General features: G+C 38.4%; 1 non-coding gene across 1 annotated transcript; it reads left to right on the top strand.

The window, feature by feature from the left end:
• Positions 1–7839: 7839 nt before the first annotated feature.
• Positions 7840–7960, top strand: LOC133747375 (small nucleolar RNA SNORA63). The gene has a single exon (XR_009864330.1). It is a non-coding gene; the product is annotated as a small nucleolar RNA SNORA63 (small nucleolar RNA).
• The last annotated feature ends 1332 nt before the right edge of the window (positions 7961–9292 follow it).

Here is a 9292-nt window from a genome sequence, read left to right as displayed (position 1 = left end):
TAGTAAAGTTTCCTGTTGGCAGGTTTGAAAACAATATACATGCATACTGGAATTGAATAATGAAGTCAATGTGTGGTGGATGGTGGGGTCTGGGTTTATCACTGTTGGAGTGGAAAGTCACAGATAAGCAAGAGGAGAGGACAGGATGATACAAATGGTAGTGTCCTATAGGTCAAGACTTCAGTATAAGCTCATTGTTGACCAAGTATAGATCAATGAGAAATGAGAAATATTTATACACATGTGTATCTTAGGTATAAACACACCCATTTCATTGTTGTTTATGCTTCATTACTCTGTCAACTGAGATGGCTTCTACTGTATCCCAGCAAAAACCAGCATACAAAGTTTGAAGATTTTGGTTGTTAATACCATTTTCTACTTAAATAATCTAAAACTATTTGGGGAACCTGCTTTTTATAAGATGGGGTGTATAGAAATACATGAATAACTCTTGAGTATCCTATATTTCAAAAAAGAAAGAACTAAAGGAAACCAAATAAAAAAATAAGGAATATAACAAGAATGCTATGTGAAATGGACAGAAGCTAACAAAGAATTTCCAATAACCAACATTGACAAAATTTTGAGCAAGAAATAAAGGATTGGGTTATAACTAAAAGGCAAAAGAAGAAATGTTCATAAGTCCATATTGCTATCAGTAAAAAGAAATGAATAACTGAATCAGGAGAATAGGGAAATCTCCATGTTGATATATTTCAAATAACTTACGTGTGTCCTCCTTGAGGTGGTATGTAACATTCCTCTCCTTAAATGTATGCTACACATAGTGGCTTTTTTACACAATATACTGAAGAGAAAGGAGGAATAAAAGAGTACTTTTGACACTGGACAAACCTGATGAACACTACTTCAGTCAAGTGGGAATCTAGGTCAACATCAGCAGAGATAAATTAGGGTGATACTATTTGTCAGTGATAGGACATGAATAAAATGAGACCTCACTGGCACCTTAACCAAAGAAATACCATGAGTCAAAAGTGAGGCGAGCTCCAGCTAATGAGCACTTCAATAAGCCATGATGAGGAAAACACATGAACTTCGAGGTCATCAAAAGCAGGAATGATGAGGAAACTGTCACAGATAGAAAGATTAAGGAGCATGATTAGCAAATGTAACGTGAAATCCTGGCTAAGCTGTCATAACAGAAAAAATACATTAACAACTCAGATTTCCTGGATCTTAGACTAGAATATGCCATTTCAAGGTATGCCTTTTTTGGCATCTTGATTATTTTGAGCTGATGGTTTTGAGAAATTGCAGTCACAGAAGTAGCTCTGAAAAGTTGTCCTTTTGAAAGAGATTTAATCTATAAAGGAAATATATATTTATAATGCTGTCATTTTCATTGCTCCAGAAATAGGACAAGTATTCAAGAAATAAGTAGACTAAGAAAGCACTCTGAATGCTTGATCTGAACAAACTATGGCAAATGCCTGAGTTAAGACATTAGCAAAGGACATGCACAAAATGTGAGATTTAAATGCATATTGGAAATTAAATCTTTCAGACTTGGTAACTGACTGCATATTTATTGTTAGAGGAATTAGTTTCTCACTTATTGGTGTAAATGATTTTCCGTCGCCACTGATGGTGAATGAAGTGTGAGTTACTGGTCTGAGCTCCACAGTGCACATGTTGAGCTTCAGATATCTATAGCACACACATAAAAATGTCTAAAACTTAGGAGATGTGAGATAAGAATTTGAGATTCAGTGAAAGATGGATGATATTTGACGCTATAGGAAAGGAAATAATCATCCAGCGGTTATGCAAATAAACAAATGCACGTATCTGTGTGTATGTGTGGGGGGGTGTATGGCAAGGGAAAAATCCTGAGTATCATTTGTTCCTTTTTAGGGGAAAGAGAGTATACATATGGAACAGAATGGAAGATGAATTAAGTGTTTTGGGTAACTCTATAAAAGGGTTGGTAACAGGGTATCTCCTGAAAGGGGTGGTCAGCAGAGGCAGTACATTGAGAGAGTTAGAGCTAAAAAATTTTCATTGAACTTAAAGAATGGTTACCTTTAATGTATTGAAAACAAAGTCTTATCACAGAACAGGTTTTTTTAATGATGTAATTATTTATTTATTTGAAGGAGATACAGAGAAGCAGAGAGAGAGTTCTTCCATCTGCTGGTTCACTCTCTAATGTGAATTGCTCCAGCAATGGCTGGAGCTGGGCTGATCCAAAGCCAGGAACCAGGAGCTTCTTCCTGGTCTCTGATGCAGGTGCAGGGACCCAAGGACCTGAGCCATCCTCTATCGCTTTCTTAGGCCATAGCAGAGAGCTGGATTGGAAGTGGAACAGATGGGACTTGAACTGGGGCCCATATGGGATGCGAGTACTGCAGGTGGCAGTTTTACCCGCTACACCACAGAGCCAGCCCCAGAAAGATTTTTGGATTGTTAAGGAGGAAACAATTATTGTAAAATTTGTCTTCTGAGAAGGATGGAAAAATAACAGAAATGTTGGAGAAGATGAAAACCTGGAGTGTGTGTATATTTGTAGATGTGTGTTGTTTTAAGCTTGGAGAAAATACTATAGAGAGAAATTCAGTCCATTTAAAGTCCAGTGTACATGACTATTACAGGTTGTATTAATTAACTTTGGCAGCATAACAAAAGTAGCCAAAGTATTTTTTCCCTCACAATTCCTATGGTAAGCTTGGTGTTTCTACTTTCTTGGTAGACTCTTGGGGGCTGGTCTCTTCGGTTCCAATGATGTTTTTGCAAAGCAGGTTGGGATGCTGTAATGTGGACTCAGCATATCGCTGGTAATGACTCATTGTTAACAAAGCTGGTGGGAATGATTTAGTCCCATCAGTAATCCTTCAGCAGGCTAGCCCAAGCTCTATGCTATGCTTGTAGTTGGCAACTTTTCCTAGAAGTGCCAAACTCCAACTGGCAATCACTTTTCAAGCCACTTCATTATTTGTTCATGTCTCATGATTCAAAGGGTGTGAAGCAGAATGAACCTTTGGAAGAAGGTGCTTGCAGATATGCATTATAGAGTGCGTATAAATGAGTAGAAAAATTGTACCTATTTTTAGCTCTACCACATAGTTAGGAATTTTATTTTTATGCTTGTTTTATATTGAAATAACAATAATACTGTTTATAGTTAATAACAAAGAAAACTGAATATTTCTGCAGTACCAGGGAAGACATTGTAACCTAAATTCATTTACTGATTTATAATATTTTTTAAATTAAAAAAGGCCAAGACACTCTGGCAAAAAAAAAAAAAAACTAAGTGAAAGATCTCTGTGAGTGAGATCCCAGTGGAAAGAACAGGGCCATCAAAGAAGGAGGTACCTTTCTCTGAAGGGAGGAGAGAACTTCCACTTTGACTATGACCCTGTCTGAATAAGATCGAAGTTGGCGAACTCAAAAGGCTTCCATAGCCTAGGCAACTCATGACTAGAGCCTAAGGAGATTACTGATGCCATAAAGAAGAGTGTCAAATTGTTAAGTCAACAACAGGAGTCACTGTGTACTTACTTCTCATGTAGAATCTGTCCTTAATGTGTTGTCCAATGTGAAGTAATGCTGTAACTAGTACTGAAACAGTATTTTACACTTTGTGTTTCTGTGTGGGTGCAAACTTATGAAATATTTACTTAATATATACTAAACTGATCTTCTGTATATAGATAATTGAAAATGAAAAAAATTAATTTTTATCTATATGACAGCAATAAATTTCAGTCCAGCTGAGATGGTACGATAGAATATAGGGAATTATGGCCGGCGCCGTGGCTCAACAGGCTAATCCTCCACCTGTGGCGCTGGCACACTGGGTTCTAAGACCGGTCGGGGTGCTGGATTCTGTCCTGGTTGCCCCTCTTCCAGGCCAGCTTTCTGCTATGGCCCCGGAGTGCAGTGGAGGATGTCCCAAGTGCTTGGGCCCTGCACCCCATGGGAGACCAGGAGAAGCACCTGGCTCCTGCTTTCAGATCAGCGTGGTGTGCCAGCCGCGGCCGCCATTGGAGGGTGAACCAATGGCAAAAGGAAGACCTTTCTCTCTGTCTCTCTCTCTCACTGTCCACTCTGCCTGTCAAAAAAAAAAAGAATATAGGGAATTATTTGAAGAAGGATCATAATTACCATAACTTACTAATGATTATGTGTGCTTTAAAAAAACATCAAGATTTCAGCTGCAACTGTGTCAGAATCCATGTTAGTGTTCCATGTCAAAATTATTCTTGGAGCCAGTGATGTGGTGTAGCAGGCTGGCATCCATGTAAGGTCTGGTTCAGGTTCTAGCTGCTCTACTTCTGATCTGGATCCCTGCTAATATGCCTGGAAAAGTAGTGGAAGATGGCCCAAGTGCATGGGCCCCTGCACTCAAAAAGGATATCCAAAGGAAGCTCCTGGCTCCTTGCTTCAGACCAGACTACTTCCAGCTGTTTGTGGCCATTTAGGGAATGAACCATCGGATGGAAGAGTTTTCTGTTTCTCCCTCTCTCTCCTTTTGTAACTCTGACTTCTGGATAAAGAAATCTTTAAAAAAACATTCTTTAAGGGCATTTTATTCTCTAGTTATGCACAGAGGTAGCAACTGGGAAGAAACCATGTAGCCTGGTAACTATCTCCTTTGAACTGCTAAGCAATTTTCTTGAACTTGGTGTCTATAGATCACTTTCATTGAGTCTCCATGTTAGACACCATCAAAATCTAAGATTTAAATTGACTTGCTCTGGTCTGCCATGTATCCCATCCAGTAAGTTTCTCAATCATTAAACTGCTTTTGGACTCTGGTCAGTAATGATTCTAATTTTGGTGTAAGTATTTAACATTTGGGCATGAGTATGACAATAGTACTTATTAAGAATAAGTTTCTTTCTATGCAATGAAACTGTAAATCCATGCACAGCATGTGCTAGTGTTTCCTACAACAGGAACGTCTTTATGAGGGAAGAGAACAAGGTGAGGGTGTTTTGACTCTGGACACCCACAAGGATTGACGGGATCACTTTTTTCTCTTTTCTCATTATTAGGCTTTGTGTCCCTGTAAGCTTTCTTTAGTGTCATACTCTTTTTTAATTGCTTTTACCCTTTCTTCTGTACTCCTGGTTAACCTTGGAAGTGTAGGCAAGAAATGAGGTGGAAAAGTTAACAGCAGCAGTGAGGAGGTCATGAAATAGGATTCATAGCAAAGGGTTATTTGTATGATGAGGTTGTCAATATGAATCTGTTTCTTGGCTACTGTGATAGAGAACTGAATAGAATAGCTGCGAGGACACTGAGATCAGGAGGGATAAGGTATTGGAAATATGTCACATGAAAATATTGTTAGTAATATGAGAGTAGGCTAGAATCTGTTATTAGATTCATTAACATAATATCATTTGGAGGTTTTTGAAAAAGGATTTTCTAATACTTACACTGGTCAGTATTTCAAGTCTACTTATGTACAAACATTTCTGTTAAAGACTATAAAATAGTATTTAACTAGGTCTATTAAAAATATTTGTCTTCTACACAGAACAAAATAATCTCCTTACTAAATTTATAAGTCTTAGCATGAAAAATGGTTTTGAGATTCTGTGGTGCAGTTCCTTGTTCTTGTTCAAGGTAAATATTGTTTGTTCATCCTAAGGACAGGTCTCAAGGGAGAGTCTATCATGCAGATGATAACGAGTGGTAGAATTATGATGTCACTGATTCTGGTTGTAGTGCTTTTCAAAATACCAAACAACATACAGGTGAGATAACACAGAAAGCCCCATTGTTTAGAACTACAATTACCTCCTTCCTAGATGTATGTTAAGTACATCTAGTTACCTTCTTCTGAAGTACAGATCCAACTGAAATGCGAAAACAGCAAGCAAAGGATTTTTTTTTCCTCTACTTTGACCTCATTCTCCTCTCTGGGGTTAAATCCACTTTACTAGAAAGGTAACAGTTTGTTCCTTCTGCCAAGAGGATGATATACTGTTGAACAGCGTGTCTGCTGTTGATAAGCTTATACAAATACTATATCCTCGTTGGTAGCAGGGTAGTAAATTGCACAGAACTTTGTCACTGCCAGTTTGTGCTATCTAAGAACTAACAAAGGCAAATGAAAACAGAAGTATTTCAGAAATAGGTGCCTGATAGCATTAATTCTGACTAGCCTGTTGCAGTTGAGAAAGGGAGATGGATTATGACTCTTACATGATCACTCTTAAGTTATGCATTTGTACATTGTATTGTTCCCTGAGGAAGTCAAGATGATAATGGACACTACTTCAACGTGGGAGTGCAAGTTGACGCTTATCAGCTGTGCACTGGTGGTGTTAGGCATGCAATTAATCAGAAGACAATTTAATTTTCCTTGTCAGTGAGGGGTAGGAGGTGGGTGACCAGAGTTTAGTGAGTTTTGTTATTTTTTTATCTTAATGGCAAGCAAAATGGTAAAAGGTATCTGTAATTGTCAACAAATCCTGCAGCAATGCAAAATTAGACCATGAATTAGAGAGCCAGGTTCAGCATCCAAGAAAAATGAGGGTAAATATATGATGGCTCAGTGAATTAGAGATTAAAGAGAATTCACTAGTTTATCAGGTCAACTAGAGATAATTTCTTTTACAGTGAAACATTTTATAGAAACATACTCTTACATTTGAGTATCAGCTAAGGAGTTAAGTGATGTACTTCAAAGTGTTTTGTATCTAGAAAATGCCACTATGCCACGAAAAGTTATTTTGTGCTTAGTAAACTAGGCTGACTCTTATTGGCATCATTATTTTTGACAATGACAGAACTATGTTGGTAAAACAAATATATAAATAGAATCTTTTTCTAAAACAATGCTCAAAAATTTTTATGTATAATGTGTCCAAAAGAACGTGTAAGTGAATGTTCACAGTAACTATTTTGTTTAAACTGAGATAAATTTCTATTATAATAAAACTGTAGCGTATCCATGTCTATTTACAGTAAGGATGATTTTACTACTCAGCATGAGCATCTGGAGAAGTGCCCCTATATAGTCACTTGAGCAATTTTTCAGCAGGAAAAAAGCTTGTTTGCTCTGTTATTGATTCAAATACAGGACTACTCTGATACATAAACTGGAGAGATAATTACATTCATGGAGCATCTAAGCAAGCAGACACAATTGAGACACAGAAGAAATGTAGGCAAGAATTGTGCTGTCCTTGATTTCCAACAACTTATATAGATTTCTCATGACCCAAAGAGATGATATGTAACTAATTGTGAAAATGAAAAAGAATTAAATGCTATGTTAGCTTCTGTTTACTTTAGTTCTAGGGAACTCCTTTGTGATAGTTGTAGGATTTCTTCAAACTTTACAGTTTCTATATTTGGTGATATTTATTTGACATATGTGTCAACCAAATTAATTTTTACCTCTAGTATTAAGAAATGAATAGTTTTCATTCTAATTTTATAGCTTGCATCCTAAAATTTGTTGAGAACTTAGCTGTTCTCAATGGTGTGTTCAAGTCAGTATCTGTGCTGGTAGCTGGGCCTAAAGCTCATTGTAGCATTTGCTGGAACACTATGAATGATCCAGATGAGGAATAAAGATGCCGTTAAGTGATGATACATTCCTTTACAGAACGTGCATATACTGCGGTTATAATTTATGATGTTTATATAAAAATATAAGATCATCTCCTTTATAAAGAGAGCGACTGTATCTGCTCTAATTGGTTTCATACTCATGACATAGTATCATGCTTACTGTGAAGTATGGTATATCTATTTTTAAATGAAAGAATGCCCTGTTTGGTGCTTTGCTTGGGCTAAGAGAGGCATAAGTTATGTTCCTAGTTGTAATTTCTAGTTAGAAAATGTACCAAGCAGGTACAATATAGCTGTTTAGAGCTGTTGTTGTTCCCCCTGCTCAAAGTAAGGTTGTTTCTTACTATACCTGTCTGCTCTACCCCTGTAGCAGCCAGGGATGCTTGGTCTCATACAAGCTGATAAATTCAGTGACCTGAGCAGTGATTTTTGAATAAAGATTGGTTTTACTTGAAAAAAAAATAAAAGGAAATGTATGCATAAGATATTTTGGATTGTCTAATCTGGTAATTATGATTTTTTTCAATACCAAGAATTAATTTGGGACTATTTTGCATGTCCTGATGACCTGGTTAAAACACTATTATTTATCTTAGGTTAGTTCAGGGGATTCAGAAACCAACCAGTAAAAATTTTTAAAGAAGGGGGGCGGAGCCAAGATGGCGGATATTGAGGACGTGTGCCTTAGTTTGGGAAAATAAACTTTCATAAAAGCGGAATTACTGTAGCCTCAGGAAAAGACTCAAGAAAAAAACTGCAGAGGAATCGCTTCCGGATCTTGTGGAGGAGACACAGAGGACTTACAGGGAACCCACCGCGTGGAAAACCAACCGAGACGAGCCGAGCGGCAGCGGCGGGAGAGGAGCCAGAGCCACAGAATCTCGCCAGCGCGGGAACGGAGGAGGGTAAGAAAGACAAAGACCTGAGAAGTCCGGGACATTGGGGGGAGGGGGAACAGAGGCCTCTCCCTTCACTCACCAAGCAAAACAAAGAGCACCGCGATTTTACATATGTAAAGCTCAGCCAAACTCAGTATCTTTAGCGAAACTGGAGAACACATTGAGGGCTGCATAAACTCTGTGTATGGTCCCAGGGGTAGATCAAACGAATACTCACAGAGGCTAGATTTCAACTACCCTCAACTCCACTCCCAACTGAGTCAAAAAAAAAGAGAGAGAGAGAGAGAGCGTCCCAGCAAGGAGCAAATAATCTGGGAGAGTCGCTCTTTACACAGCCTTAAACCTCAAGAAACAAGCATAGCTCTCTGGCCACACCCATCACAGCCCTTAATGCTCCAACAAAACAGACAGCTCACTTAGAGGCATAGTATAACGAGAGAAAAAAAAAAAAAAAACAAAAACACCACAAATTATCTCTGACTTGCCAAGCGGGAACGGAGGAGGGTAAGAAAGACACAGACCTGAGAAGTCCGAGACATTGGGGGGAGGGGGAACAGAGGCCTCTCCCTTCACTCACCAAGCAAAACAAAGAGCACCGCGATTTTACATATGTAAAGCTCAGCCAAACTCAGTATCTTTAGCGAAACTGGAGAACACATTGAGGGCTGCATAAACTCTGTGTATGGTCCCAGGGGTAGATCAAACGAATACTCACAGAGGCTAGATTTCAACTACCCTCAACCCCACTCCCAACTAAGTCAAAAAAAAAGAGAGAGAGAGAGAGAGAGCGTCCCAGCAAGGAGCAAATAATCTGGGAGAGTCGCTCTTTA

This window comes from Lepus europaeus, chromosome 18, assembly GCF_033115175.1.
Source record: "Lepus europaeus isolate LE1 chromosome 18, mLepTim1.pri, whole genome shotgun sequence".
Lineage (NCBI taxonomy): Eukaryota > Metazoa > Chordata > Mammalia > Lagomorpha > Leporidae > Lepus > Lepus europaeus.
The sequence above is the reverse complement of the archived record's forward strand: the minus strand, read 5'-3'. Positions and strand labels throughout refer to the sequence as shown.